Source organism: Motacilla alba, chromosome 9 (genome assembly GCF_015832195.1).
Source record: "Motacilla alba alba isolate MOTALB_02 chromosome 9, Motacilla_alba_V1.0_pri, whole genome shotgun sequence".
NCBI classification, from domain to species: Eukaryota; Metazoa; Chordata; class Aves; order Passeriformes; family Motacillidae; genus Motacilla; species Motacilla alba.
Window position 1 is genome coordinate 19,080,300 of NC_052024.1, and position 21,926 is coordinate 19,102,225.

Here is a 21,926-nt window from a genome sequence, read left to right on the forward strand (position 1 = left end):
TTTTCCCTTTTTAAATCCCCTTGCATCTCAGTTTTGCGTCTGTAAAATGACAACAATATACTGCTGCTCATAAAAGTGAAGATGTGTGTTGTATTCCTCATGAATCATGCAAGTGCTGTGTGATGTCCCATATTCTAGTTAAGAGTACAAGGAAACAAGCAGTGCTATTGTCAGAGCTCAGCCTCGGGAGAGGTGGGAGGGAAAAGGCTGAGAGGTTTTTCCAAGTGAGGATATCTAAGGAAAGCACTAATTGCTCTTCCTGCAAATGATTTCCCCCTTTTCACTTAATAATTGGGGGTTCTTGAGGAATGGTGATATAGCAGAGAAGGACAAAATTTATGTTCCCATGCATACCAGGATGGAATGAAAACATATCTCTGGTGTTTCTGGACTTTCTGAACATGAATTAAAATGGGACCTGCAGGCACCTCTCTTTTTGTCTTCAAGCCCCAGCGCTGACATGGAAGAAGTGGTGTGGTAAAATAGGTGTTCGCGGGTTTTGGGGATCTGCTTGATAGAGGAGGTGACTATCATAAATTCTGCTTTTGTAGCAGATTCTCCTTTGTCTCCTGCTCGTGGCTGCATCCCCACTCGTGTCCAAACCTGTGTTTCCAGACTGTGTGTGCCCAGGGCCCTAGTCCTGGGTGTGAGTGGGTTTGTAAGGTGAGGAGGGCTCCTCTCCTTTAGCAGGCTTGTTTCTGTGCTCTCCAGGCTCCCACCTCACACAATCCTTCTCAGAAGTGCAGACACACTGCCTGGCTGATGCAGGAATATTTGATTTCCCTCCCAAGTGTTCTGCTCCCGCAATGGAAAGCTGTGGCAGCATAGGTATCCTTGAGGTGAGGACATTGCCATTGTGCTGATGTGAAGGCCACAGATGAGAGGAGGTGCTATGACTCAATCTTATTAGAAGGTATTAAACCACTTCATCTTTTACCCCTACAAGCACAACCCGAGGACAGCTGTGGGTGGCTGTAACCTCGCTGTCTCATTTTTCTTTGTATTTCTGTTGCTCAATAAACATTAACACGCTGTAGGAGAGTTAGAGATTTTATTTAGCTGGAGCTGTAAAAATGCTTCTTCCCCTCAATTTTCATCTCCTTTTTTTTCCTTTGTTCTGCTGATGACTGGCATCATCTGTTCATCTCCTGGAGGGTTTTGAACTCTGTTATTATGATTGTCTCTTGCTGCCCTTGTTTTCTGTGCACAGTTTCTGTATTCCCATTGTCTTAGATTAAATTAGCCCAAATCCCATCCCTAGCCTTAGCAAATTTAAGCCTCAATATGGGTAAGAACATTCCTAATTTTTAAGATGGGAATTGTCTTGCTGGCTTGGGAATTTTTGAAGCTTTTTGCAAAGCAGTGATATTGTTTCTTGCAGGATCTCAGTGGATGTTCTTTCATTTTCTGCTTCTCTCCTCATGTTCTCATCTGCCCAAGACACACAGCTCATGTTTTAGCACCTTGGTTTCACAGTTCGTAAAAACTGGCCTAGCCTTGCAGTTTTCACTTGAACAAATATTTTTTTACACTTACCTGAATTACAATCAGGTCCCAAAACATTGGGGTATTCTAACTATAACAGCAACTGCCTTTTCCAATAACGATTACTTCTTTACCCACAAACCTTGGAAAATAATTTTGTGTGAAATTAAGCTTTGACCCAATATGTAGGGAGGGAAGGCTTCTGCTCATGGAGATCTTGGAATATCTTTTGCAAAAGAAAGAATGCTGATACAAAACAGAAAGATGAGACTTGTTGTTTCAAACTACCCAGCTAAAATATGCACTTTTATTTTTTTAGAATCTTGTTTTCCCTTCTTTTACTAAAGGGACTGAGGCAATTCAGTGAATTTTATCTGCATTTGCAAATCACTTCAGTTGAGAAATAAGTCCTTTTTTGTGAATAAAATATTTGCCTGAAAAATATTTGCTTGGCTCTGGCAACGTGGCATATGGGCCTGTGTAATTCCTCTCCGTGGGATGCGTTTAACCCTGGGTGACAAGCATCCTGTCAGTGCTTCGTAATCCTCAGTGGAGATTGCAGTGGCAATAACGTGGTTCTCGGGATCCCAGTTTAGTTTACCCTCACCTCCAGCCAAGGAAGATGGATTGCCTCAGGGGCTCGTTCCCAGGTGCAAATATCTCTTGTAGCTGAAAGTTTCTTTTCACACTCTCCGACTGCCAGCCCAAGAAACACACCCACAGGGAGTCCTGTACAGCAGAAATGTTGCTGAACCAGGCTTCTTTTAAAATTCCTTACTGCCTCCTTGTCAGATTAGCCTCCCATGGAGAGGGGGGAATGGTGTAACACTTGGTAGTACATTGGAGAAATGATGACCACAGGGTTCTGCATCCCTTCAGAACATTTAGTTCTGCTGTGCAATGCTGGAAGCTGTTTTAACTCTAGGTCCAGCCCTACTTCAGACTATGGTAATATATTAATTTTAATGACTGAAGAAATGAAGGGTACTTGGTTAGCTGAAGTTCTAATACAATATGTAAGACAGAATGAAAAATAAATTAATTTTAAATGGTTTGCAGACATACAAAAGGTTCATTCGCTGCATATAACATGCTCAGTAAAATAATATCCTTTAATGTGCTGAACTCTTCATGCTTTTCATGAAGCTGCATCTAATTGTACTATTCAGAGTTGACTTATTCTGCCACTGCCTTCCTTTGAGAAAAATAGCATTTAAAGACATGACTAGCACTCTAAGTAGTCATTAATTCTTAATTAATTCAGAATGAAAATTAAAATTCTGCACTGTATACATCAACCTGAATAACATACACCACACATACATTCAGAAGAATTACTCTGGAGAGCATAAATTCAAGGTGATCACAAGTGTTTGTATATCTATATATATTCACACACCTGGATCTGAATACCTGCATGTCTGTGCCAAACCAATGGTGGGGCATTTTGATGTTTGCTTCTGAGGAAAATTCAGCTTTATCAGTCCTGTATGCCTTTGATTTTCCCATCAGAAGTGATTAAATAATGAAATCTGGAAGAGGCTCTTTGGGCATCAGACGTACAGAAAGATATGAAAAGGAAAATTGTCTTTGAAGGAAGCCATGACTTCACTAAAAATTGTTTGTTAACATAAGAAGGAGATAAATTAGTTTAATCCATTTGCAATGCAATACAGTGAGAAACTGCATGAAAACCAACTGAAAATGGCTGTGACAAACTGTCCAGATGGTGGGGATAGTTCCAGAAGAGAGGATGTTCAGCAAGGGACAAGCCTCTCTAGAAGGTGTGAATAGAAAGATCATTTTGGGAGTAGGCTAATAGGAAGTTTCAAACCCCTGTGAAGACATGATTGAAAACATTCCTTTTGAAGATCTGGAACTGAACCCAAAGCCTATTTAGACATTTTAGCACATGGCAGGTTATACATTCATTTTAAAATCCATCCCCTTGCAGCCTCTGAGCATCAGACTGTGCAGCTGTTTCTTTCTTTTCGTCCTTTCTCTTTTTGCCAGGACCTGGCATTATTTATCCCATGGGCAGCAGTCACTGAAAATAGGTTTCCTGACCCCTTGGAAACTAGAGGAGAGTGGTGTCCTGAAATTTAAAGCTTCTAATGAAGAGCTTAGGAGAGGCATCCAGCCTGTTCAAAGGCCTTTCCACCTATTTATTAGACATAACTACACAGAAATCTGTGGCTGTCAGACTGCCAGCCAGAAGACAATACTATTCTTTCTTTCTGAGCCCTTGACCAATTTTTGTTCTGTTCCATCTCTGGAATTGAAAAAAAAAAAAAAAAAAAAAAAAACAGCTGAATTTAAAACCATAATATCAGTGCAGCTCTAGCTTCTGTGCTGGTAATCAGGACACAATGTACTGCTGAGGATGCACACTGTATTATGCAACTCATTCAGCCTGTAATTATCCCTGATTCCCCTCCTGTTGTAGCAGAACAGCTCCAGACTCTTCCAGGACCATTCCAGGCTGTGCAGCTCCTGCTGTTTTTTAACTCTCAGATAACAAACTGCACTGGGGGTGGTGAGCTGGCCTTTAGGGCCAGCTGAAAGGCCTTTAAAATTCAAGTTAATTTATTTTGAGGGTTCTCATTCACATGTCATGTATGTAATGTTCACTGACAAGGAGCAGGATTTCTACTGTAGGGATCTTTTTAATATTCCCAGGTGTTGAGTGCTGGAGTGTTTTAAACCTTTCCACTTGGTTCTTCAGTAGAAGCTGGTCTGGGCACTTGTGCTGCTTGAAATGTTAAATGGTTCCAATACCATTCCAGTTTGGGGTCACTCAGAGGTCAACAGAGAGATGGATTGAAGGGGGAAAAATGTGTCATATTGACTGAAACTGTCTACAAACAGCAGGGAAAAGCAGGGGTAGCAGTAGGTATGGCCAGAACTACTGGTTTGGCTGGCATCGCAACAAACTGGAAGAGGTATAATTCTCTTTTTTAGAAGTATCCAAGTGCTGGGATCGGGCTTTGGGCAAAATTGCTGGTCATGGAAGATGAGGAGAAATTATTTATCTGCTTTCGTGTCTTGGACACAACCCATGCCTTTGGCAGCATTGGGCTAAACTCTGCACAAAGGCAACCTTATCCAAAGTTTCAGGAATTTATTGAAACAAAGTTTCATTGATTTCCCACAGCTTCTTGACCTGAATTTCATTCAAATAGAGCCACTGAATTGCAAGAAGTGATACTTGATTAATAGTCGGAAAAGTGAGTTTCTCTCTTCACCACTCAGACCCTGAATGTCAGTAAGATCACTACCAAACTGTAGCCCTGTTAGGATTTCTAAAATAAATGAGACGGATAAGACCACCTATACTTAATGTATTGATTTGCATATTTACAAGAAGGAAGTGGTAATGGAAGTCTGAATTATTGCTGCATTTTCTTTAGAAAAACCATTTCATATAGAAACCAGGCCTGCCAAGAATGCCTACTTATGAACCCAGCAAGGGCACCCCTACACATGCTTCTCCTGTGGGTATAATTATGGTATTTGCCTTTTAAATCTCTACATGTTCTAGCACGATGATGACTGGAATAATAATAATTGAAAAATCTCACGTTACCTAGCAATAATGCAGTTTATGCCTTACCAGTGTGTTCTTAGGTTATGCCTAATAAAAGATGACAAGACTTGCTTAAAGTCTTAATCCTGCAGCAGCACTATAATCTGCTCAGGCGAGCTGTATTTTCCTTCTTGCCCAGATAAATAGCAGAAAAATTGGATCATTTGGAGAAACTTTGAAGAAACTTTATGAAACATTTACTGTATACACTGGTTTTCTTTCGTCCTTCATGCCTGGCCCAGCTTCAGAAAGCTCCTCTTCACTGAGGAATTTTGAGTTATTGTAATTGGGGCTGATTTCTCTTTGAAGAGAGAGCTCATCTTTTTCTTCTCTGTGACGACAGGGAGGTGCACATCTGAGACCAGAAAACCAGGTGTGGCTTCCATGGGTATGTTTGACCAAGGCCAAGGATGAGGACCAAGATATATTTGCATTTTCATCCCTGTTCTTTGTTATTTAGGTGGCTGAACCTTGTGGGAAGGGACTGCCTCTGTCATATGCATGTACCAATGCCAAATGAAAATGCAGCAGCAGCAGAGCTTTGCCAATGACAGTCACTTATTTACTTATTTGTCCAGCACAGGACATGACACCTGCCTCTCTCTCGTCCAAAACCCATTGGACTGGCTGGAAAATATGAATGACTGTGGGGAAACTACAGAGCCTTTTTATGTCTGTGCTCAGTCATCGATGCCATCGTTCGTTAAATTAAAGCTATGGGCAGTAACTTCGCATGCCAGCAACATGATTTAGACACTGTGGAGCACCAGCTCCCCTTATTTGGTCCCAGAACTAAAGACGTAATTTTAGAGAAGAGTATGAAAGGTCAATTAATTTTCCCAAACCTTAATCTTGAAATATCTGTGTTTATTTGACCTTCCAGTTCAGTCACAATTGGCGTGGATTCAACCTCCAGCTAAATGAATGCTGCCTATTGATTTCACACAGACCAGCACCAGTTCAGGGATATTCAAAAGGCATTCCTTCAGCTTTCTGAGCCTTATAAATTGAAGTATTGTAAGGCTGCCAGGAGTGGGTTACCTGGACAAGATATTGCAAGGGAAAGTCCTTTGTGTGGCTGTTTCTTAACAAATAATATTTTTCATGTGGTGAGGTGCAGATCCTGGGTTAGGGGGTCTGCTGACTAGGGCAGTCTGAGCCATCAGTTGATATCTTTGTCTCAATTTTCATTTCTGTGTCTATTAGAGCAAAACTGGTTAAAAAGCTTTTGGATAATACCTAAATGTTGAAAAGATTCAAAACAGCATCAGTCTCTTTTCAGTGGGGGAAAAAAAATCAGCTTTCCCCTTTTTAAAAAATAGAGACTTTTATACTTCAGTTTTCCTTATGGAAAATATGTTTATTTCCTGGCATGCTCCTCCATCCTAGCATATGATCCTTGCATTGCATCATCATAATTTCTGGGAAGGGGCTGCATTTCAATGGCAAAAAGATGGACAAAGCATTTAGGATGCTCTGAGCTGTCCATGTCCTTGTGTTTGGTGAGAGGAGATGGCTCATTAGAGATTAATGAGTGGTGTTAGGGCCAGGTGTAGCAACTGAGAATGTGATACAACACACCTGCAACATGGGATCTCTCTTGTATTGTAGCTATTTAATTCACTGGGGTTTCTGAATGTGATGTTGCAGCAGCAGTTGCATACTTGGCCTATTTAATCTTGTATTTTTAGTTTAACTCTCCCTTCTTGAACACAGCTATAAAAATCTACTTATTCTTTCTCTCAGTTTCAATTCTCCACTTTAACTTCTAATCTGTTTTCCAATGACTCACTTGTGAATTGGAAGGACATGTTACTCTGTGCCTTTATTTCATTCCTTTGGTGAATTTTGAAACTTTATAGGAATTACATTTTGTGCTTCTGATAATTACAGATTAGATTCCTCTTGTTTTTAATCTGCCATGCTACAACTTGGTCATTCATTACATATATTACTGCATCTATTTTTCATCAATTTGTCCTGAATACAAGATGCTTTACTTAATTATCCTTCTTCCAGTTCAAGTTTTCTCATTTACATAATGAAAACAAGCTGATCAGCTGATGGGAGATAGTTCCCTTCACAACTTCAGCACAGGTTTTTATTATTGTCCTTTCAGTACATGCAAAACTATTTCTAGGAGTGTGAAGTCTTTCAAAAATTGCCCTATATCTTATTGCTTGATTGATTGGATTGATATTGATGCATCTCATGTATATATGACATAGCAACACAGTCATACTGGCCATTAAATACCTGCAGATAACATCCTGACACTGTCTAGCCCACAAAATGGCTGAAAACTCCATAGCCAGGAAAATTTCAGCACCATTTTTCAGCATATTTAGTAGGTCTGATTTTTTCCCCCTCCTTTTTATTTAAAGTTTCTGAGGTCTTTTAATCACTTACTCTGTTTGATTGGGTTTTTTAATCTCTTATAATAAAACACACGCTCACCCTTAGAACTGCATATCTCAAAGGAAGGCTTAAAATTAAATTATTAAATTTATAAGGCACTTATTGAACAGTATATTTGCCAAATGCTACAAGATTATTAAGCAAAGCTTAATGATGTTTGTTGGCCAAGTTTGTATGCTGTGCTGTAGGAGCTCAGTAAAGTTCTCATCAATGTTATTTATGGTGACCAACCACTATTTTGGTTACGTGGAGCTGCTGTGTTTTCTGCAGCTCAGAGGCCAGGGAGGGCTGTGAGTCTGGAACCAGTTTAGTGCTTTAGTGAAGCACTGGAGCTGTTCAGAGATGTCACTGAACTCGTCTCTGTGATGTAGGGCTAGGCTGGTCAGCTTGGAGAGGGGTGAGTCAGCTCCAGAGTACGATTCCACAGTGCAAAGACCCTGTGAAAATGGTATCTTTTGACTTCTGTGAAACAGCTCCACTGTGGAGAAAGAGACTCTGGTCTTTATGTTTTTGAAAAAGCCATGTAAGAGCCAGGATCTGCTGGGAGCTACGTGTCAGCTGTCTCATTTGGGAAGAAACATTATTTTAGGAAAAAAGAAAAACATTAGAACACCTAATTAAACACCTTCCTAGTAATTATAGATCTGCTTGTTTCTGTTATGAGCTGTAGGATCTTGTAGACTTTGAAAGTAACTCTCTGAACATTCACAGGAAGTGTGTTTAAATTTGAAATGGGGCCTGGCAGAATGAACTGGAGGGTGTGATTTTTATGGACTGGGTTTGGGGCACGAGATTGTGTCTTCCAAAGCACTAAAGCAACTCAGAAGCCTTAGTCTCACTGTAGAGGATGATTTAAGCAAATGAACTCCTTAATATGTTGACTACTATATGAAATGTGACTTCTAATTGCTTGAAGGCCATATCTGCAAAGGAATTCAGATGTTTATTACAATTTTAAAGAATACATAACTAACCAGGATGCCTACTTCTGCTGATTTCAAATAATTTTGTTCTAAATCATTCTTGCTGTTCTTCTTAGATTTTATGCTATCTCCTAAACAATTTAACTGTTTTGGCTGAACTTCTCCCCAGTGTAAGGGCACTTACTTAAAGTACTTGTTCCCAAGAAAGACCTTGAATTTTGTTCTTCATTTCCAAAACAGACAAAAACCCCAAAACAACCCTTAGATTGTCTCTTTGGAGGTCCCTACCTTTTTAATCTGTGCATTTTAAGATTCACAGAGAGTGTTAGATATTTAAAGTCCTCATTATTCTGTGTTTGTCAGCTTTGAACTGTCTTTGCTATTAGCTTCTAAATGATCTAAGTCTTTCTATAACTGACTGGAGTGTTCCTCATTTACTGCTCCCCAGACTTTAACACTATCAATTTATAAGCACTTCTTAATTTGCTTCTAGTTATAATGCTTTTTGTATTCTGGGCCAGCTTTCTCCATCTCTTCTGCCACTTGTGTTATTGCAGGTATTTACTATCAAACTTGAATTAGTGGTTTATTTAAAAGAAAGAACAAACCCTATTTTTTGATTAAGAGAATGTGTGCAGTATCATTTTATCATAGTACAATGAAGTCCATGCCTGTTTCAGGCATGAATCTTTCTGCCACCCTCTGCTTCCAAACTCCTCCAGGTTCCTGGGGGCACCAGCTTGTCAGCAATACAACTGTGAGTGCAGGAATGCTGTTGAAGATCCCTTGTTTACCAAAACTTACCCTAAAATCCCTTTTACCGAGCTGCCAAGCCCCTGCCATCACTTGGCTCACCTCCCGTTGTAAATTCTGCTGTTGTCAGGGCAGTGTGGGCAGGGAGAAAGCAAAGGTGTGCAGAAAGAACTGCCTGGCTTTGTGTTACCTCTCTCTGAAATCCTGCATGTCTTCCTGTGTCTTCACAAGAGTTAATCTGGGGAGGAAAACTCTCTCTAGGTTGACAAATTTGCACTGCACCGAGATGAACAATATTTTAGGTTTTTTTCATCCTTGGCTGGGTCTTCTTGCTGAAAGATAAGATCTTGGATAGAGAAGTCAAGAGGCAAAGCTGACAGCTCTTCAGATGCTTAATTGATAGGTGATTGTGTCTATTGTATCAGCAATTGTATCTATTACAGCAGAAAGTGTTTCCATGGTTTTCCTCCTTTAGGTTAGCACAACTTTTTCTAACATTTTTCTAATAAGCTCCCAACAGTGAGGAAATTTGTGTGATAATTAAGTGTCAATGCTACATTGGATCCTATTTTGTACCAGTTTAAGTTTTTTTATGCCAGCAAAGAAAAAATTCCTAGCAACTTCTTTTTTTCAAAACAAAGTTAAAAATTTAATATTGTACCTGTTAGTGGTCTTTTTTAATTCTCCCTTCCCCCTTCTCCAGACAGCCCTGGAACAATTTATCTGTAGGAAAGACACATACTGTATGAAACTGCGAGTAGTGATGCTGCCCACCACTCTTGAGTAATTTGTTGACAACCCTCTGATTAAACTTTCTTCCTTCCTCCCTTTCAGCCCAATTTAAATCAAAATACCTGTGGAAACAATTTCTGTGAGAAAAATGGAAAAGTTCTAGGGTAGCTGAAGTCCCCCAGCCTTCTCCATTAATGTGGCTGGGTGTTTGTTCCATTTATGTTTTATTTATCATGCTCCTGAGGTGTATCATGAATAGCATTTGTAAGACATTCCTGCTAGATAATGTGAGCATTGTGAAGAAGTAATATCCCATGTAAGACCAAGAAATTTGCCATGACAAGCTCACCATTACACTTGTACACAATATAAATACTGTCAAATTAGGAATTTCTTTCACTTACGGCAAAGTTGCTCAGGGTATCAGCAGAGCTCCACAGGTGGACTCAGCAGAGCTGTGCTTCCAGCTCTGGCAAACAGCTTTGCTTTGACCTTGGGTCAATCACTTCACCTCTCTGTGCCTTCATTTTCACTCCCATCTCTCTCTGCTTTGATATTTGCTGAAGGCATTGGTGCTGGGACTATCTGCTTGTTCCTCCAGCCCGGTGTGATCCTGCCCCCTCCAGCTTCTGCAGTCACCTCTTGGCACAGCCTTAATGGAAGCAGTGCAAAGTCACACCCTCCCTTTCCCGGGCCTGCAGGAGTGATAATAAGCTGCATTCATCGATGTGCCAGCATCCTTAGGTGCAAAAGTGCAGTGACCTCACCGCTGTTGTCACCCCTAGGCCAGGGTGCCCAAAACAGAAATGCAGTGGCTCTGTGGCAAGTAAACCTCATGCCTTTCAAAGAGGAGTCCCTCCTGCCTGGGAGCACAGATTTATCTCCTTGAAAGCATCCTTTTTTTTTTTCAGAGGTAAAAAAATAATAATGTAAAACTTTAAAAAGGCAGTAGAAGAGGTATGGGTGTAAGTGGTGAAGGCAAACCTGCTGGTAGCTCAGTGTTTACTGGCTGGAGCAGATGTTTGCCCAGCCTGTTGCTGCCCTGAGGCCAGTGCTGCAGAATGGCCATTGAGGGACCTGCCCTCCTGCTCTCCATGAGCCAGCTGATGGGAGCAAGGCTTCACTGGAAGTGCAAGCCAGCAATGACAGGAGCAAGGGAAATAAGGATTTCTGCTGATTTTGGTGGGCAAGCTTCCCTCTGTCTGACCAGTGAGCCATGAAGGAGCAGGTTCCCCTTTGCTGGCTCCTTTCTCATCCTCTGGGAGAGCAGAAAATGCTCCTTGAGAGCCAGAGCCAGAAGAAGGCATGCACAACACTTCCCATGGAGAAGGGAAAATACTTCTTTTGGCAAGTAAGCCAAGGATTTCAAAGAGAAAAGTGCAAACACATGCAATAAGCTCAGTAGCTTCATTTCTTCTTACTGGTAAGTGCAGGTATGACACAGTCCCTGGGCTGAATAACACTCCCAGTAATGCACAGGTAGCTCCATCAGAAGCAACAAAGTTACTCCAGATTTATGTCAGTGTTCCCAGGAGTTTACTGTGTTTTTCCGTCATCTTTAAGAACAATCACTGCAATCTCAGTGAGCTCATAAAAATGGTAGAAAATATTTTTGAAGCCTAACACAGCACAGACATCAGTATGATATTAAATGAGTTTTTTCAGTAGCCTCTCCAAAGATTTATATCCATTTATCAATGCCTTTTCTGAATTGCATACATAAAATCTTTACATGCAGCATAACAAAAAGTCGTGAACGGTATCAGTATTCAGATGGTATTAGTGACATTCAGCATGACAAACTGCGTAGGAAGCTGGTTGTCAAAGCCCTGTGATAGTGAAAATGGCTCTGCTCACAGCACCAAGATATTACTGCTCTCTCCTAAAGTCTGAAAGGCTGCTAAAAAAAAAATCTCTGATATATTTTGTAATTATGTTAGAGGCATCAACATACCATTAAAGTGTTCAGTGTTTGGTATCCATTGCTCCACTGAGGATATGTGGGAGCAGTCCAGCCTTTCCACGTCATCCCACTTCCCCAAGAAACAAAACCACTTAAACCTGAGCAACTAAAACTGTCTGTTGTTTTATTTGTTTGGGTTTTTTAACACAGTGTTAAACACAAAGCCATGTTCAGCATCTTCTCAGAGAAATCTGAAGACACTGATAATAAATTACTGACAGTAACTACAAATGGCTTATTTCCACACCTGGAAGCACACTCTGTCCAGGAGTACAAACCTGAATCTGCACAACTTCTGTCCTAAATTAGCTCTACAAAGGGAAATCCTGAACATTTCAGGATGATGTATAATAGAAGCAATAGACCCATAAAGATTTATCTTTTTGTTTACTTTAGTATGCTTGGAGATTAGAAAGCTCCCAGAAGCACAGGAACCAATAGAGTAGATTAGGGAAGGGCTTGAGGTGTTTGAGTTCTGTTGGTTTTGATGGGAGATTGGTACCTCAGCATCTTTGTACATCAGGTCTAAGGTGCTATAGGATGTGCAGCTTGCCAAACAGACACAGCAGCTGCCCAGGATGGGCATGCACCTGGTCAGAGCTGTTCTCATGGTGCCTGGAGTGAGGGGATGTGGCCAGCAGCACTCAGCACATCTGTGTAGGATCTGCACTGGGCACGGGCCTCACAAATGATACCTGAGGTGAGTTAGGGTTAAGCCTGAGCATAATGTGCTGAGGAGCCTGGTTTCCATCTGAACCTGAAGGCTCTCTCCACAACAGGGTTAGTGCAGGAAAAACTGCAGAAGCAGAGGTTGCTCTGATTCGGGATTCAGGAGTGTTACTGAAAGTCTCAGTGTGAAAGATGCTTCTGCTGAGTTCCTCTGGGTTGTAAGCAGCACTCTGGACTTTCTTTCATATTTATCCAGTGTTGTTGCTCAAGGTCTGTGGAACATGCCCATTGAGTCAGAGAGACAGAGGAGAAGAACAGGGGAACAGCACTGTGTGCTCTGCAACCAGCAGCTGTGACCTTCCTGTTTACATGTAGATATATATTTTTTAAATTTTTTTTTTGCATTTGTTAAAGGAATGAGGCAGCAAATTGCCAACAATAACAGAAAAATCAATACCCACCTCTGCTTCTTTTGTGAGATTTGGAACATGGCCTCAATCTGTCAGACTGAATTACAGAGAGTGTGGGTGTCAGCAAGGGCTCAAACAAATAGACCTGCCACACTGCTCATTGATAAAAGGCTTAGGTCTGTACCAGTGTCACCACTGCTGCTGCCTCCAAAAGGCACGGGAGAACAGGAACCTTTCAGACCAGAGGGAAGTGACAGAGCCATGAATGTGTTCACTTGCACTTTGCATGTAAGATTGCACTAATCTCCGGAATAAAAAGGGTAAACAAACAATTTGACAAATACAAGGCTCTGGGGCATTACCTTGCTAATGGATGTTAAACCAAATGGATGAATTTGAATGGAAGGTGATATATCAACACAGGAATGTCATCCCAAAATAGGCCATTGATCCACTAGCTGAGAATCCAGTCTTTGACAAAGGTCAATGCATCGGAGAGAGGAACAACCTCTTCCAAACTCATCATTTTCCCAGGCAACAGTAAAAGGCTGTATCAGTATATAGAGGAAAGCTTCCTCCTGTGACTCCAGATGGTAATTAGTTTATACCCTGGAGCATGAAGATTAACATCCCTTATCACTTTTAATTTTGCCAGTGGATATTAAGCCACTGCAATGAGCTTTTGAATCTTTGAGTAATACACCATGAGATTTCCATCTTACAAAAAGGAGCTGGTGGGGAAGTCCAGCATAATGTTTGTATTGTCCCACTGCCCAAAGACAGCAGCCAGGACAGCTGCTGTTGCCAGTGGGGGAAGAAGGTGGTGCCCAGCAGTGCTGTGAGGAGCAGCATAAGGTACATTAAAAGTCAGCACTGGGGATTTATAGCACAGAAACAAGTTTACAAGAGGAGCTGAGCTTTAACTTCACTGATACATTTACTAAGAGAAAGACAACCTTTAATTTTCTTCATTAGAGATGCTTGGCTGCATGTAGCACAGTGCAGATTCCCGAGAGGTGAAGGTGGACCTGATGGGTTTGTCTGGCAAACTGCAGCCCACAGAGCAGTGCAGGGCTTGGGCTGCTTCTGGCCACAGTTGCCTGGCCAATGGAAGGCAGAGGCTCAACACCCTGACTTCCCTGCCCCTCTTGGCCAGGCACTGCCAGCTCAGTGTCCCCTGTGCCCGTCGTTCGTGATCCTCATCCTGTGCCTCAGCTCAGCAAGACAACGCTGCCTTGCCCCAGCTGCCCTTCCCACCGTGGGACAGACAGAGCTGCCCCTCCTACTCCAGAGCCTACCTAGACATCTGAAGGGCTTTGGCTTGTTGCATCTGCATCTCACCCTTCCCTCCAGGGGAATGCCTTTCAAGCATCTTAATCTGAGCCTCCTTCTCTCAAATGCATTGTTAATCCAGACAGAAAACTGAAAGTTCCCACAATGGCCTTATGCAGACCAATTCCTCCTGTTTCATATTTTCTTTTAACTAAAATATTTCCTTGCTACTTTATTTCAAAACGAGCTTTGATGATATGAATGTCACTAGATTCCACTTTAAAAAAAAGTATATGGAAAATATGATCTTGTTCTTCCCCTGCTCTGAGTAGGCTGCAGTTAATTTCACAGACTGGTTATAAGCCATGTTTAAAGAGGAAAAGTCTTCCCTTTTAATCTGTATCAGCCTTTGCAGCCTTTCTAATTTCATGAAATATCTCCTCATTCTTGTCCTGTACTATGGGCAGAATAGGAAAATCCAAGGGGCTTTCATTGAATTGTTCATTATTTCAGATGCCTTTGTCATTCTGTATCTATCTATGCAGGGGTGAAATATTGTTAATAGGGGAGCAGAAGCCTTTTGTTGAGGACAGGAGCTGATTGCCATGGACATATAACTAATAATATATGTGGGCAAGACTGTAATGTGGAGCAAGGCTAGCACAGGAGAAAGTAGAGAGGAGCATACTGTTTCTCCTGATGAAAAGAGTCAATGCCAGAAAGGTAGCAAAATAAAGATGAGCATCCAGGAGGGGGGGAAAAATTCCTCTTTTTGAGATTGTGTTCACCTCTATACCAAATGCTTCCTTTTTTGCCTTTCTTGTTTCAATTCTCAGTGTAGCAGCAGTGCTGTGAGAAGGGTTAGTCTTGCAGTATCCTCATTTTCAAGACTCTTGTGGTAGCGTTTGCTCTTGCAAAGTGCAGAATTCTTGGTGATTTCATTTTTTCAACAGATCTAGACAAGCCTTTGAACTTCTGTGTGCCTGAACCAAACCTGAATTCACAGCCTTCATTACTGACGTGATTCAGCTTCCCATGAAGTCAGCTGGAGTCTTTGCATTTAAGTCAGTGTGGCCACTTAGAAGCTAACAGGCTTGCATAGGTTTGTATTAGCTTGATTTTGGGTAGCTTCTTTACAATTGTTTCTACACGGGTCCAAAAGAGGAAATGACAAGTAATAGATATTTAAAATAATATGTGATTAAAGATCATGCAGTCTAAGAGTGCTTGGATTTTCACAGGAGTCTATGGTTAAAAGTCAAGCACCACATTGACAGAAATTTGAATGCATAATTTCTACCCCAGGATCTCCAAATCCTGGCCTGACTAGACCTGAGTTGGTTGTCAGATCATACTGCTCCCTGTAACACAACCTTCAATGAGGTGTTATCCTTATTTTCTATGGAGATAATCGTCTACAGCAAACAAGGATCTGGCTGTTATTGTTAGAAATAAATCTGGCCAGAAGCTGAAACTCCTGTTTGAAACCAGGATATAGGAAAAAAAAATCAAAAACCTGTCTGCTGTAAAGTGCTGAGGAAACTCCTCTGAATAACCAGAGAGCAGGCAGTGTCCACTACCTGGGATCCACAGCCTAATCTGCAAAGAGATGAAAGAAAGTGGGATTTCAGCAGGTAGGACCCCCAGACTGGTGGGCAGTGTGCCTGGCAGGGGGGTTGTGAGCACTTAGCAGACAAGGTGCTCGCTGTGTTTCTGCTGTACCCTTTCCTGATTTGCCTTGTTGCCATAATCAGCATGTTTCTGCAGGGTGGTGTTGTTTCCATGACCCAAAGCTCTGCCCAGGTACAGCAGAGCAGTTTCTGAGGGTGCTGCAGTGCTGCTTTCAGGCAGTGAAGTTTCCTGCTGAGGTTATGTGAGATGCAGCTGGAGGTCTCTTGCAGGCCCAGCTAATTCCCTGCTGCTGGTGTGCCAAAGTCTTATCAGCCATTAGAATGTCAGCAGAAAGCCAAGCCAGAGCTCAGCCTGTCATCCCCAAGATTCACGAAGGATCGGCTTTGGAAAAGGATTATGCTGAATTTTCTTTTCATCTGCGTTTATGAATTTTTTTTGGCTTGGCTTTGCACTGTGCCAGTCTTGTGCTTGCCCCAGGGGGGCTGTGAACTGCAGCAGTGCTTTTGCCAGCTATTTCCTGAATACCTGTGGTAACAGTTTCCAAGGGGCCGTGCCACTTATTTGTTCCTCTAAATGGAAGCGTATTGCAGCAGCAATGCTCAAACTGGAGGGAATTGGAGGAGAGCGATTGCTACAAATTGAAGAGTTAGGAAAATATGACTTAGTCTTGCCTGGAAAATAAGCCACAACACATAGCAGACCCTTTTAAATGAAGCATAGAAATATGCAAATGCCAGTGTGGCTGCCTGTCTTATGGAATTGTTTTGTGAGCACATTTCTCCTTGGCAAAAGCATTACATGGGCCACACTCAGTCAGTTTTAGGAGAGTGCACAGTTTTGCAGAGTGATGGCAAGGCACAGTTATCCATATGTGCCCACAGCTGATTCCTACATCACGCTGATGTGGGATCTCAGTAGCTCAAGAACGGCAAACAAAATTCATATTGACTGTGCGCAGCACTCTGAATAATTCACAACCCAAACTATCTGCCCTGAGCACCAGGAAAGGTGGTAAACAGATAAGCAGAAGTATCCCATACAGGAAAGCCAGCCAAATGACAGGAAGCTTCAAGGATGTGTGAGATATACCAGGATTATCTTACATGGCAAAAGGGAGCTAAAAAGAGTTGCTGCTCTTATTCACCCACACAAGCTTTTGAAGTCAAGCAACTTAATGCTGTGGTCTGTGGCTCCAGGAATAAATCTGTGGCACAGAGCTAGGGAGAGCTGTGGTTTCACTCGTGGTTCTACTTGATTTTAAAGAGGTCACTTTATCTGTTTCCTTCTCTATCTTCTGAAGTTTAAGCAGGAAACCTCCACAGACAGGACATTGTGCTGCTGCTGCTCATGGGTGCCATTAAGTGACTCCTCAGGGGATGGGATGGCACTGTTTAGGGAAATCCCTTTGTCTCAGGCTGGACTGACAGGCAAAGCTGGACCCCTGGGTGCTGGGCCTGGCTGCACAGAACCAGGGGAGGTGACAAGTGGCCTGTGGAGAAGCCAAGTACTGTCCTCTCTGTGGCTGTTTGCTGTGCAGAGCTGTAAAAGATTGTGAGTTTCTCATGTTGGCCAAGTTTAGGACAGCAGTGTGTTTTAATTAACAGAGGGGGATAACCTGCAATGTCAACCCTGTAGTTCATGCAGCTGTATGTCCCCTTGTGTCCCCTTTGGTCCCCAGAAAAATAAAGCCACAAGCGCACAAGTAATGACTCTTGTCTGGCAATTGACTGGTGTCTGGCTTTTCATGTGGCTCTGCCCTTCAGCTGCTGTGTCTTTGGTGGCACCCTGCCAGCAGTTATGTTACTGCAGAATAATCACATGCAGCAATGTGTTTTCTTTTGTTTTGTTTGGTTCTTTCTATTGGTTGGAGGTTTTGGGGTTTGTTTTTTTTTGTTGTTGTTGTTGTTTTGTTTTGTGATTTTTTTTTTTGTTGTTGGTTGGTTGGTTTGGTTTGGTTTTTTTCCCCACCACCCACTCTTCTAGTTATTTCAAAAGCAACAAATGGTTTTGCTCTGGGAGCAGCTTAACAAAATCCCAGCACCCAGCAACACACCATTTGGCAGGTGAAGCCCTGGCCACAGCATAAGTGTAGGGAGAAATCCTCCAAGCAATCACAGATGTTTTGTTCTTCTCAGAGTCAGCAGAGGCTGGAGAGATCTGTGACTGATGAGTTCTGCTGCCCAGCACACAGGAACAGGGTCCAGGCAATGCCCTCCAGCACTGGCTGTGCTCTGCCACTTGCTGTGATGTCTTTCTGATAGCAGGTAACTGGGGGGGATATAATCCAAACAGGGAGCAAATGCATGCACCAAAACCTAAGGAATCTATTCCAGCATCAGTTTGTTCTCTCTGAGAGATGACTTGCTCAGAGGCTGAGTGGTTTGAGGTGGTGTAGAGACAACCACTTCCTCAAGCTGACTCAGGCCTCCCCACCCAACATGTGAAAAGCATGTTAGCTCTCCTTTAATATTCTTTGGAAAAGGCTTCTATTCATGTTGGTGGCAGTTTTTGTTGGGTTTTTTTCCCTTTTTTCCTGAGGCTCTGCAGGCACAAGCGTGTTTCACAGCTGGTTTAGCAAGGATGCATCTAATTTAGAGGACACTGAGGGTTCCCACAAGCTGTAGTGACACTGATCACACGGGCAAGAGCAAAGCACTGTGGAGGGCCTCTCCTGAAATGTCTGCCCAGCACACTGATGCTGAAAGAGGGATGTAAAACACTGGGCAGCCTCAGAGCAGCTCTGAATGACAGCTCAGACCTGGGACATGCTGGATTCTTTGCTCTCCCCTTGAATACACTTTCTTCTTCCTCTGGTACCAAGCCTTCCACCTTTAATTTTTCTTCAAAGCCTTTCCACAAGCTTGTCACTTTAACACTGGCTATTCACTTCCTCAGTTCCCACTTTCCCTGGTGCCCAGGACACATTGCTATGGAACAGCTGGTGCCAGCACACCAGCCTGCTGGTTTTGTACTTCACACAGTCCTGGGAGTTTAACTGCACCCTGCACTGGCCAGGCTGACTTGTTGTGCGGGGAAGGGACATGCGAAGCTCTCCTTGGGATGTGCAGCCCATGGTGCACCCAGCAAAATGAGTATCCAGTGTGCTATCAGAGCCTGGCCTTAGCTGTGAGGCTGTGAAATGTAAGTGGTGAAAAGATCATTGATGCCTGTGATCAACAAATACAAACAAGACGCCAAGTGCACAAGAGGCTTTGAGAGTGGGCAGTGGCAGGGTTCTGTAATGGCTCTGAGCACAGGCCTGGCTTGAGCAGCCCAGGCTCTGCCCCTGCTTGGGTAAATTCCCAAATGCTCCAAATAGAAACAGCTCTTGGACAGGGACGAGATGTACACAGTAACACAGTTTAAATTTTTCTTTGCTGCTTTGTAAGAAGGATGTGGTTTCTTGTGCCAGTTCTGGTAGTGCTCAGTTAAGCCTTGGGGAGATCAGGAGGAGCTGAGGACTTCCCACCCGGTTAATCTCTCAATTGTGGTGCTTTGTGCTTTTTTGTCTTTAGAGAATTGAAGTGTGGGTCACATGTGGTTTTCATGTTGAACCAAAACCTCCACATGGTTCTATTTTTAATCCTGAGCTATGATATCCCAGCAGTGACAGCAGGACAGCCCCACAGGTCTTCCCATCATCACGTGGGAGGACGTGTGGTGCTTCAAAGAAGATGAGGAACATGTGATATGAAAAGGCCTTTGTAGCCTAGAGTCACACTACAATAACTCTGTGCTCAGCAACAGGTTGTGGTTTGAAGAAATATTGCTTCTGTCAGCCTTGCATAATGGAAACAGTAATCAGCCTCCATTAGGTCAGAATGCATTGTCAATCCACAGTGAAGCAGAAAGGACTACATCTCGGAAAACCTTTTCATTAAGCACAGAAAATTGATACCAGTGCTTGGCTCAGCCCAACACTTTGTTCGTGAGGCCAAGTGTGGATAATGGCTGGGTTTGTTTTCCTTTCATTCGTTTCTCTATGCACAGTTATTTTGATTAGGAAACATCCACCTTTCATTCTAGATGAACAATTCTAAAAACTTTCTCCCAACATTTATTATCTTGTATACACAATCAGTGTTTGTGTAAAGAACAGCATTAGAACATAGTTCAGGAAAAAATATTTTGGCTTGTGATTGAAGGCACAGTCTTGTTGTAGTTGAAAAACATTTTTTTTTCTGTGTGGTAACTACAGTATCTTTTTTTATTTTGTTTGTGGATTTTGTCAAAATAGCTAAGGGCCATGTTCATGGGGAATATTATGCCTCTCAGTAGCTCACAACTACATGTGTGCATTAAAGATGTAGAACTGGCTACACAGGAGCCTGCATGGTCAACTGTGCAGCCTGTGTGTGAAAGGACTAAGGCTTAAAGGGTAGATACAAGATGTACACAATATAATACAAAATACAAGATGATAAAATACCTTTGTAGAGGCATTCTGTGAGAGTAGCAATGTAAATGATGCTAAGCCTGATTGGTTAACCAGAAATCATTGCTGTGTATCAGCCTTGCAAATATCACTATCCCCTTACCAGGATGAGCTGATGATGATAATGAAAAAGAGTAAATGGATGGGTGGGCTTTTGCATAACACTGCCAGATCTAATTCTAGAAGTGGTGAATCACTGCTACTCCTATTGCTACAGGATTTTCTCTCTCAATTTTTTCCCTGTTGCCATTAATTTCTCTTTGTAGAAAGGAGGACCCTTTCAAGCCTTCTTTCTAGCTCTTCTAATCCCATGTGTTTCTCCTACTTTCCCCAAACCCCCTTTGTTTATGAGGATGTAATTAGGAGTAGCACTTTCCCTCACGTTTATCCCATCAATAAACCTTCTTGGTTAAAAAAACCCAAACAAACAAACTCATTTCAGGAGACAGAGAAAGCACTTTACTTTTGCTCTGTTGCAGGTGGCTTTGGGAAGCCTTGCTGTTGTGGGTAATGAAACATGAAACAAGAGGTCAAGGGCTGGGAATTTCAATGCTCTGTGATATTTGCAATATCACTTCTTCCTCTTTCCCTCTATAACTCCTGGAGGATTGTGAAGGGAGTTTGTTGTGGGGTCCGTGCACCTTTCTCACAGGGGGGCTGCTGAGGGCCTGGCTCAGTCAGGGGGTCACAGGCAGGAGGCAGAGCTGGCTGTGGCAGGGGGCTGCCTCCTTTGCTCCGGGCATCACTCCTTGATGGCATGTACTCACCTGCACTGTGGGCCACCCAGAATCACAGAATCACAGAATTTCTAGGTTGGAAGAGACCTTTAAGATCATCGAGTCCAACCCATGTTCCAAGACCTCAGCTAGATCATGGCACCAAGTGCCACATCCAGTCTTTTTTTAAACACATCCAGGGATGGTGACTCCACCACCTCCCTGGGCAGATGGTTCCAGTATTTGACCCAACTCCAGCTGTTCTCCCACAGCTGCAGGACTGTCTTGTTTGCCAGAGCTGGGCAGGGGATGAAGTGTCCTGCAGTCCTTGTTGTGGGCATCCTTTGGCATTGGGCCTATGGACAACCACAATCCCACACTGGGGGGAAAGCTGGATCAGGCTGAATCCAATGTTTATGAGGAATGAATATGAACATAGTGAATATGCACAGGAAGGATTTGTACTGATATAAAGTATAACACGATAAACCATCACCCTAAAATAACTGTTTGTAGCTAGAGAAAGTCATCCCAAACTTCTCAGTACATAAAACCTCTGGGATCTGGGGTTTTTTTCCTTTTTTCTTGCACTGCTTCCCCCATTGTTTGCTACTCTTACTGCTTGCCTGTCTCTAGATATAAATGTCTCTTTTCACTGCAGTAACAGAATGCCATGAATAAAATGAGACTGTAAATTCCTGTAAGGGACATCTAGCCCACAGCCTAGTGTATATAAATAATGATCCATCCAGAAAGGAGGGGCTAGAGAAACATGAAGTTATGGTGGTTGCTTCTGTAGTATGTACACCTGTTACTGGGTCAGCTGGAAAAAACTGATTAACAAGTCCCTGACCAGAGGGCTCTAGAAAAATTCCTCCCCAGACCAGACTTTCTTCTCTCCCTGTGCATTTATCTCTTAGCATTTTGGACCA

The 21,926-nt window shown here is 42.5% G+C and overlaps 1 long non-coding RNA gene across 1 annotated transcript in view; it reads left to right on the top strand.

Moving 5' to 3' along the window:
• The first annotated feature begins 17,973 nt into the window (after positions 1 to 17,973).
• Positions 17,974 to 21,926, top strand: part of LOC119704434 — a 122,371-nt gene continuing 118,418 nt past the window's right edge. Inside the window, exon 1 of the long non-coding RNA XR_005257973.1 lies at positions 17,974 to 18,107. This is a non-coding gene — a long non-coding RNA (uncharacterized LOC119704434). The remainder of the gene's footprint in view (positions 18,108 to 21,926) is intronic.